The 10,922-nt window shown below is 41.3% G+C and overlaps 1 long non-coding RNA gene across 1 annotated transcript; it reads right to left on the bottom strand.

Moving 5' to 3' along the window:
- Positions 1 to 493: 493 nt before the first annotated feature.
- On the bottom strand, positions 494 to 4,397 carry LOC116664386. Its single transcript, XR_004320902.1, has 2 exons — positions 1,763 to 4,397; positions 494 to 1,352 (listed from the first exon to the last, which is right to left on the bottom strand). It is a non-coding gene; the product is annotated as an uncharacterized LOC116664386 (long non-coding RNA).
- Positions 4,398 to 10,922: the final 6,525 nt, after the last annotated feature.

Here is a 10,922-nt window from a genome sequence, read left to right as displayed (position 1 = left end):
CCTTTGTAAATAACTCAACCTACATTTTCTTCCTCCTTAAAAATTCCTCAGTTCTATCGCACATCATCATTAACACACCAACCCCGAGGCCTAGAAGCTGTCCCCATAGCAAAGGATTTGTTCTCTCATAGGTGGGGTTATGGGAGCACGTTAATACTCTTTGTTTTCAGCATACAAATAATCATCAGTGACCTCTTCACGTATCACATAGCAGCTGTTGGATTCATGACTAGCAGGTAAATATAATGCCAAGTCCTCCTGGTGATTAAACCATATATGTCAGGGTTCCCCCCAAAATTATCCAAAAAGAGGGAGTTGCCTTATATCCAGTTCTTTACAAAATCTAGCATGTGACGGGATGCTATCTTATATTAAACATTAAAACACTGTTTTGAGAAGACACATCGGTCTGAAAAAAAATCAGTCAGTGCTAATTAGGGATGCTTCTAAAGATGCTGATAATGACCTGATAGAAACAATAAAAAAGGAGACAGACACTTAACACAGATTTATTTAGTTCTAAGGGGAAGGGCCTTACAATTGTATGAGTTGTTTTTTTTTTTTTTTTTTTTTTTTAAGGCCTTTTAAAGACCAGTAAAAAGCAATGCATTTAGCAGGGCCGGGCACCTGCCGGGTCCCCACCAGGCTCAGGCATCCGGGACGCCTCCCTCCCCCTCTCTTGGGCTTTCACACCCAACTCAACATTGCGTTGGAGGTGAGTTCAACCAGAGAGCATCTGCTGAGGTCCTGCAGCCCCTACACACCCTCTGTGCGGGCAGAACAATGGCCCCGAGCTGTCCACATCCTAATCCCCAGAACCTATGAATATCGTACCTTACGTGGCAGAAGGGACATTGTAGGTGTCATTAAAGATCCTGGGATGGGGAGATTACACTGGATTATCCAGGTGGGCCCAATGTCATCACAAGGTGCCTTATTAGAGAGAGGCAGGAGGTCAGAGGAGATGTGACAGCAGAAGAGTTTGAAGTGATGACATGTAGCTGCAGACCACAGGCCTAGGAAGGCAGCAGCTCTAAAAGCTGCAAAAGGCAACAAAACAGATTTTCCCCATTAAGCCTCAGAAGTAACGCAGCCCTGCCAACACCTTGACTGCTGAGACCCTGTCAGATTTCTGAACTCCAGAACACTAAGATAATAAATGTGTTACTTTAAGGGAAAAAAAGGCAATGCATTTAGTACTTACAATGTAGAGGTCCACATATACTGTACTTACAGTGTAGTGTGCCCACAGGAGGACTTGTTCCCTGTGCTTCCAATGACAGCATCCTACACAGTTTCAAAAGAAGTTGCATCTCTTCCAACATGGACTGAGGTCGTAAACTGTCCGAAGACTCAAACGAGAACAAAGATACAGACGACAATGAACCTCCAGCAGAGCTTGGATGAAATTCCTCCATGAAACATGAGAGTGGAAAAAAAGCTAATTTCTAAATTAATATATCCTTTTATTATAATATGTGACTTTTAGACATGGACATTTAAAAAAAATTGAATCTTATAAATACTGGACTATTTTATTTATTTCTCTATGAGTTTATACATTCAAGTTGGCCAAAAATATTGGCTTTTGTTTGGCTGGTTGGTAAGCTGGCTGGTTTTGTTTGAGGATGTTTTAAGTATTTTCACTGGGAAAATGGGAAATTGCTGTATACTTAGACCTGCATATATGAAATGGGCATATATGGGTGTAGTAGGAACAGAATGAATGAGCTGGGAGCTTTTTGTTTTAGTCTGCATTTACCTGCAATTTCAGGATGATGGCTCCATGTTTGGATGGATGCATATTTGTTTCCTAGGTGGTGACTTGAAGAGCAGTCATTGATACATTTGTGACACACAAGAGCCAGGTGAGCCCCTTAACGTTGTCATTGAAAGCATGAGGTTAGGCTCCTCCTTCGCTTTGCAAGGTCTACAGAAAACGTTGTTGGAGGAAATGGAGAGATGAATTCAACTAGCATTGCCCTTTTTCCCTCAGAGATTAATTCTAAAGAATAAATGTCCTAGTTGTGACATAGAAGGCCCAGCTCTCCCCACGGTCCTTCAGAGATGGAGAGAGAAGTGCAGAGTTGGGTGCAGCGGGGATGGAGGGGAAAGGGTAGTGGCCCCCCTTGGAGGCCCGAGCTCCCCATGCCCTGCCTGTCCCCTGCCCTCATAGATGTAAGTGATGACAATCTATCTCCTGGGATTCAATGTCTAAAGAATTTTCCGGATGAAGCAATAGCAAGTTCTAATCCAAGCTACACCCTACCTCTTTCCAATAATTCATCATTTTCCCTGTCATTAAGGACATTTTCAACATCCAAACTCAATTGCTTTCCCCTCCACTGGGCCTGGTTAGTGCTTCTCTTGATGACAAGAAACAAAAAGAAATATTTTAAAGGAATTTGGTGTCATATTTTGAAAAATTAAAAAAAAAAGGAAAATGTCTGATTTAGAAACATTTCTACTCAGAATTCCCCAAAGAGTCTCGATTTGAGAGAAGAATTGACTAAAAATTATTTAGTGGTAGAGTTGTGTAGTGTTTTGAATTTCAAAGGGTTTATCTATCTATCCTATTTGACCCCCACAACAACCCTTCAAGGTAAGCAGGGCAAGTATTATCTCCAAGTTGGAGATCAGAGATTTAGGTTTAGAGAAAAGTGAGAACAAACATTTGTGTGGCTCTCACAATTGTTTGGTCCTATAGGGTGGGCTCTCCTTAGTCAGAAACCTTCTATTGCAAGTTTTCAGAAAAAAACAGCTTAAACAAATGAACAAACCAAAAAAGAGAATTCATAGGTTCATATAAGAAGTTCAAGGGGTGAATTCAGAGGATCTCAAAAAATATCCTCTTTCTCTCTTTCTCTCTCTCTGTTCCCCCCAACTTCCTCTCTTTCCAACTTTAGCTTTCTTCTGTGTTGGCCTAATTCTCAGGCAGGTTGTCCTCCAAGAAGTAAAGATGACCATCCCCAGGATTAGATCCTACCAGTTTAGCAGGCCAGTGGAAAGCAAGGTCCTGCCCCACCACTGTTTCAATGGAAGTCTGGAGCTGGGCCTCTCTGGCCTGGCCTGAGTCACATTCCCCACCCTGAGCCAATCACGTGGCTCTGCGCTGTGTCACATGCTCCTGGGGCTGTGGTTGTTCCCCTTCTAGTCAGGTGACATGAGACCCAGGAGAGGATGAGTCTCTCAAAGGCAAACCAGGTGCTATCACTAGCAGAAGGGGGCATGGCTGCTGGGTAGACAAAAACCACAGAAGGCTATTACATTCACCAGTCTCATTATTCAGTTGAGAAAACTGAAGTACAGAGGCAATGTCCAGGGTCCCGTAGCCAGACCTCAGACTCCAGATCCCACAGCCTCTTTGCACATTGGTGGAGACAAATCCATTGACATGCCTTAAAGTGGCTGATACCAGAACTCAGTCCATCAGCTATTTGGCTCTAAACTCATGCTTACTTCCAAAATACCATCTTATATCCATCCTACTATGCCTCACATTGTTAGCTAAGCTCCTGCCACCACCCCAGTAAAGCAACACCTGTCACTTAGGAAGAATACATTCTCAGGTTCAGACTAAGTCAACGGTGGTCAGTCTTCTTCATGCTCATCCCTCAGATTTGCTGGGAGGCAAAGGGGAAGCCCTCCATACCCCAGCCTCCACTCCTTTCTGAGGTTGGCCCTGCCCCACCCCTGCTCCCCAGCCAGTAGGAGGTGGTCAGTAGGGTTCCCTCACTTCCTTCTTTCTCTCCATCACTCTGCTCTTGGGTGTCTTATCCAATCAATACTGTTCTGATCTACTTAAGAGACTGCTGTGCCTGTGTTCTTAAACACAGAACTATTCCATGCCAGGGACAGCACCTTATTTCTTTTCTCCCCAGAGTGACTAGCCCAGCACTCTGCATATAGTCCGCTTCCAGTAAATGATTCTGACTTGCACTAGCCCCACTTTAGGGGTGTCTTGAGGGCTAACATTCAATAGATTAAGAGAGTATAATGATGGGCTTTATTCATTTCTATGTCTAAATTTTCTGGTCACAGATTATTCCAGAAGCCACAGATTGCTCCAGAGTGAACGGGATCAATTCCATAAGCCTTACATTGGATATGAATTGGTCTTAGTGTTATTTTTCTAATCAAACCATCTTTCAGTTGCTTTACAGTACATTTTTTTTAGAAAATAATTTCTGCAAATCATGTTCTTAGCCTAGTTCCTCACAATAAAAAGCCCCTCTTCTACATTTCTCCTTCCATTCTTTGACATACTCATTTTTTTCTATTGATAGACATAGATGAATTAAATATATTTCATTTCCCTCAAATTTTAATATGTCTTCTTTAGATTCTATCCCCTAGTTTAGGCTGAGAATAGGGAGTTAGAATATCCAGAGCATTAAAAATTTATCACCTCCATCGCTCTTTATAGGACTTCTCTTATTTCTAAGGAATATTTCATTTGCTTAGGTTATTTTGCAAAAGAAAGGGGAATTAATATTTTCCAAGGCGCTGCATGAGTTTTCAAAAATCTGTTAGATGGTGAGTTTTTAATAACTCCAACTAATTACCCTTTTTAAGATTAGCTGTTAAGTGGAAGCCTTTAGGTTTACCACCATGGAAAACTACAATAAGACCAATTTATTATGAACAAAATGTGCTTTCAATGTGAAGACACCTCCAGGGGACAACCACTTGTACCAGAAGGATTTTTCCGCAGTTCAGGTTAGAAGAGATCTATAGTAAATCTGTCCAACAAAGGAATGTTGGCTGGAAGTACTGAAATTATGTGAGCAGTCTCCCCCTTTGTTGAGACCAGTGGGCAGAATTAATATGATATTTGTTTTCTACCCAGTGGGTTATAATGGTAATGAGGACAGGGAGGGCTTTGTGGAGAATGAGAGCTGTGGGGACCCAGAAAGGCTTCATTTGCCAGGTCTTACTTTTATTACATCTTCCCCACAGTGCCCTGGATCTAAAGAATAGGTGCCACGCCCCAAGCACCGCAGTATGTTTGACTTGGACAATGGAATCATAATGCAGGCAGGGTCTTATACATTATCCAGACTAATCCCACTCCAGGTCCATTTTACAGATAAATAAACTGAGGATCAAAGAGGATCAGAGACTTGGCCTGAGTCCCATACAAAGGGGCAGTACCAAGCTTTCCAAATCTCCAGTCAGCATTCATTCCACACGGAGACTCTCATTTGTTCTCACTCCTCACACTCGTCCTCCATTTTGGGTGGCCAAGCTGGGGACAAGACCCAGAATACTCATGCCAAACCAAGTATACATGTTCTTAAACATGCCACCTGAAACCACATGTGATGTCAGAACTTGTCCACACTTTACCATCTTTAAAGGACAATGAATCATATATTGGAAATGAGATGGGCATAGATGGACAGGGGTCCATTCACTGCAAGAGTGAATGGGGAGGGCAATGAAAGCCACAGGCAGTGATGCTCTGGGGGAAACACTTCTGCACAGCCTTTTCTACCTTCCTGCTTCTTCCCCTCTCCCCTGTCTCCTCATTATCTCCCCTACTGCCTCTCTGCAGCTCCTTTGTACACAGGCATAAAGGGGAGGTGTGAATTTTCACGTGACATCCATAACAATGTCCTTTTAGATTAAGCACCCACTGAGGCAAAAGAAAAGAATTAGTAAAATTCATAAGTTGAAAACTGGGAAACCTTTCATCTTTGATGCAGACTTAGGTTAAAATCTTCCTTCAGCCATTTGCACATATAGTTTTACAAAAATGTAGTCATACCTTATTATATATTACTCTGCAGCTTATTTTTTGTCATTTTAATGAACATCTTTCCACATAATTGTAATATCCATCTATCAATCAAAATTATTTTTTAGAATAGGTGCTAAATATTCCAGTGTGGATACACCATTATCAACTCAACCTCTCCCTATTCATGGATGTTCAGTGTTAATCAGGTTTGCTATTGCCAAAAAAATGCAGTAATGTTCTTAGCCCAGTGTCTAAGGTATAAAAAAGCCAAATATCAGGCTCCCTATCTTCCTTAGCTATTGGTGCCTTCACAGCCAGAAAGGGAATTAGAACAGAAATCAAAATTAACAGCTCCAATGACCCACTAATCATTTTGTACATTTCTGCTTCCTGAGTTCATAGGTTTTCCTTAGTTTCTGAATTTACATTTGACACTAGTCCTTTCCTGACTTTATTTCAAAGGAGGGCATCTCAGAATGTTAAGTCTGTCTGGAGCAGCCCTACCAGCAGCAGAAAAGTGCTCCAGAAGTGGGACAGGTGAGCCTGCAGCACGCTGTGGGAACATTTCCAACCAGGGAAACATCACGTAATTCCAGATTAAACGTCAGCTTTAAGTAAGATGAACACTGTTTCTATTTTGAACTGGTGGCGAGGAAAGTTGAAGTTCTAGGGATAAACAGATCCTTGAGTTTTAACCCAACGGACAGAGACACATGGAGGTTTCCTTCTCTGAAAGACAGGAAATACCCTTGCCTTGTTTCATGAGTATCTCCATATCCTTTCAATCTATACAACTGTTTCCTTCCTCTTTCCTGAGTATCTATTTGTTGCCATATTGGGATAGGGCTACAATTGTAGGCAGTCTTTTGAAGTCTTTAATCTATCCTAAGAGGGTGGGCTTCAGAATACTCAGAAAATCTGGATTCATATCCTGGCTCCGGTTGTTACTTACTAGCGATTGAAACCTGGGAAATTCTTAGCCTCAGTCTTCACTTCCTCATCTGTACCGTGGGGATAACTTATTAGATCTGGTCAGGCTGCTGCAAAGATTAAATAAAAGTAATGCAGAGCAAGAGTGTGTTACAGAGTTAGGTGTTCAGTAACAGTCCTCTTCATTCTGGGTCAGCGACTAAATGGGAACAGATCCTTTCCCTCCCTAGTGTAGTAAGGTATAACATACTCTGTTGTTGTAGCTTATCATTTATTTCTGTTGTCCTTCATCAATTTCCACAGGACTGCCAAAAGGAGTTAATTCTTTCTGAGCACTTGGGAGCTAAATATGCTTACACTGACCTCACTTTTCAGGAAACCAAAGCCATGGAATGAAGGATTCATACAAGATGGAAGTTGGTGCTTCTTGGAATGGCTGCTGGAGGCTGATGTCTGTAGGTAAGTTTTGTGCAGCTGCACAAGAGCTCTGGGTTTTTTCCCCACTGTGAAACATTTTTAATAATTACTAGCAATAAGGTAATGAAGAGAGTGACAGTTGTAAAAAAAAAAATCTCTTAAAAAATGTTCTGGCTCTCCCAGGATGGTCAGGGTCAAACGTGGTCTCATAAGTTTTCAGAGAGAAACTGTTAAAAAACAAAACAAAACAAAACAAAACAAAAAGGCAGCAAGAGAAGGGAAGATAAACATAGATAATTCACATAGAAGATGCTGGCACTGGAAGCAAATTCTCAGAACAGTTATGTTTGGGGGTCGGTGGTGGGTGTGTGACTGTACTCTCATTTAGTTGTTGAATGCAGAGCACTCTACTCCTCTTCTTCAAAGAAAGAAGGTTTACTGCACTCTGTGTACATAAAGCCAGGTCACCTTGGGAAACTAAAGAACACTGCAACTTACTTGATAGCTTCTCGGATGCTTTTAGTGATTCTTAGCTCACTTCTTTGTCAGGGACCCTCTTTTCCAAAAAGGAGCCCTACTGCACACTCCCACCTATGTCTCTAGTTCCTATTTGCTGTGGTTTCCAGGTCATTCAACAAGCTGGTTACTCTCCTTTGGACCTAACTCAAGATATTAACATCCTTAAAAAGTAGCACTTGGGCTGTTTGCAATTATGCGCTAGTATTTATATCATCACCATGATGCATGACTTTATGAATAAATCTGTCTGCATTGCAGATTATAGAGAGAAATTGGAAACCATCCAAAAACCGGGAAAAGCTAAGTAAATAATGATACAACCATATGATGGAGTATTTGCAGCCATTAAAAGATGTTTCTAAACATGGAAAATTTTCCTCTAAAGACATAATGCAAAATTGTATACATATTACATAAACATTTCATTGCAAAAAATGGAAATAGGCCAGAATGAGAAAAGGACTACATTTAGTATAGGGCTTTTTCCTGTTTTCTTTATGCTTTCCTACACCCTCTAAATGTCCTGTAATGTGCATTCATTACTTATCAGAGGGGAAAGTAAAAAAGAGGGGCGGGTGGAGGAGGGAGAAAAATGTTTACTGAACTAAGCAGGTCTTACCAGTAGAATGAAGTAGGAAGCCCATTTCCATCTTTATTTTAAACAATCTATTAGTTAATTACAGAGTCCATGAGTCAATGAGTAATGGCCCCAAGTCATTAGCTTTTGGGGCAGCTATCTTTATGCTCAGCTAACAGTCCAATGAAATGATGCTTTATAAACCTAGAATTCTAGGCTAGGCCTCTTCTCTCCATTATATATTTGTGCCATCGGTTTAGAAAGACAGGTGAAATTCCATCTTCTCAGATTTCACCCGTTGTCCAAACCTGTCAGGATCCCTTTAGGTACCAATGTTGTCTTCTCACACAAAAGTTCCTTCTTCCAGTGCCAGGTCATTTGCAAGTTGTCTTAACCTGCCACCAATACCCTCAACCAGGAAATGTATAAAAGCGTCTTGTAAGGAGAGGACAGAGCCTGCGATTCAGACAAGCACCTGTCCATCTGTGAGCAGCCTTTAGAAATAACTTTGTAAGGGTGAGAAACCCACTTGACTAAATCCTAATCCAACCCCCATCTCTCCCTCTTTTCCGTAAAGATTTTGTGGGAAAGTGTTTGATGGCTTTTTGGAGTCAATATATGAGCATTCAGGGATACATACGTTCCAGGCTTCTCAGGCAGCCTGTGGATTTTCTCATTTTGACCAAGGGAAGACTGTTTTCTGTAATTCTAAGGGGAACAGCATAAAATCAGCAGTTAAGGCAGGAAAAGATTCAGTACCTTTAGATTAACGCATTATCACTTTGACCAAACCAGAAAGTCTGCTGCATATAAATTGTCTTAGAAAATGTCTAAAGATAAAAATGTCTTTGATTTACATTAGGTCATATGATGTAAATTCCACTGTTATTTAGAGTAAACTGTGAGTAATAGATCAGAAGTTACTTCAAAGGATCCTTGTCTAGAAGCTAAAAGGATAAATATTAGAGTACTTTTTACAGTTCAAGTGGTGAAAGGACCCAATTCAATATTGATCAGCTATGTGACTTTGAATAAGCCACTGAGACCCCCCCAAAGTCAGTTCCTTTATTTGTAAAAATGGAGGTTATCCCTAGCCTTTAGGGTTGTAATAAAGATTGAATGAAGTGACAGATACGAAAGTGGCACTAAATAATTATTAACGTGTATTGAGGTGTTTATCATGTGCCAGACACTCCATGTGCTTTGCATGGTTCATATCATTTGATCCTCATGCAACCCTAGGAATGGTCCCATGACCATCCCCATACACTCAAAGTGCAAAGATTTAAAGTAGCTGGCCCCATCCACACAATGTCGTACTCAAAACTAAAGGCCTCTAATAATATATCAAAACCAGTACACACTGTAATGCCTACTACGTGTAAGAACTGGAAGACCAACAACAGACGGTAAGTTTCAGTTTCCACATCTGTAAAGTGGGGTAATAACAGTGTCCATTCTGCCCACGATCATGATGATTAAATGAAACAATGAACGTAAGGTGCTTGGCACAGTATTTGCTTCATAGAAAATACTCAGTATCAGCTACAATGCTAGGGGCTCAGTTATTTTTTAGTAAAAAAGCGCTTGAGCAATTATTTCCATTAGATAAACCAAATCTCTAAAATGGAAATAATTATGGCCATAGACTCCACTTTCCCATAGGTAGGATTAAGTTCTAATAATTATTACACAGGTTCCTACATTTGTTATGTAACTGGACTCCATCTTGAGCTTACTAAGGAATCATTTGTCCAGGGGCACAATATTATTCCTCCCACTCCAAATTGTTAAGATTGAAGAATAACTGACTGACTGATAGAAGAACACGTCAGCACTCAATGTAGTGAACTTGGTCCTGACACTCCTAAAGCTTAAGAGTTAAGGGGGTGGATGATCCAAATGATGAACTGACAGGCAAAGTTTTTTGCAAGGACAGTTATAAAATAATATTAACACAGAACTTAAGATCTTTAACTGCTAGAATGTTTTGCTTAGAGACCATTTGGGATTGTGATCACCACTGTGTGGTGTCTTCCTGCCAAACCCATTACTCCTCTGAGACTGGGTTTCCACCTCCTTCCTCTTCATACTCTCCCCCAGTAACCCAAAGCCACAGTGACCATTACTTTGGCTTAGCTATTGAGTAGAAAATAATGAGGAAAATATTGTAGCAATATAACCACGATGAATACCCCCAAATTATAAAGTCCCATTCAAAATAGACGCCGTCAGAATCCGTGCTCATGTCATGTGCTTATTGCTCGACCACCATGAAAACTGGAACGGAACATCTGTTGTGGCACTGCCATCTGAGCCAAAGGTGCCTTCTTTAAAATACCTGCTATGGGGTTCGTTTGGCAGGAGCTGCCATGCGGCAGGAATGGGAGGAAATGCCATCCTCACGGCAGCCATGTGCAGGGGGCTTCAAGCAAAGGAGTCAGCCCCATGATCAAAAAATTGGTGTATCGCAGGGGAGTGGACAAATAAGCGAATATACTGAAGATTATGGGAGCCCTGTGTTTACTATAGGGTAAAGGTGGTACAAATATGAAGAGAGGGAAGACTAGAATAAACCCTGTGGAGTCCAGGTGGAACTGTAGATCAGTGCGAGCTTGCAGAACTTCTAGATGGATGGATGGATGAGGAAACAAGCACAGATGGAGACACATCCTAACTGTATGCTCAGAGGACCTGCCAGCACGGTGCCAATGAGTGCAACCTAGCACCCAGATC

Source organism: Camelus ferus, chromosome 6 (assembly GCF_009834535.1).
Source record: "Camelus ferus isolate YT-003-E chromosome 6, BCGSAC_Cfer_1.0, whole genome shotgun sequence".
NCBI lineage: Eukaryota > Metazoa > Chordata > Mammalia > Artiodactyla > Camelidae > Camelus > Camelus ferus.
The sequence above is the reverse complement of the archived record's forward strand: the minus strand, read 5'-3'. Positions and strand labels throughout refer to the sequence as shown.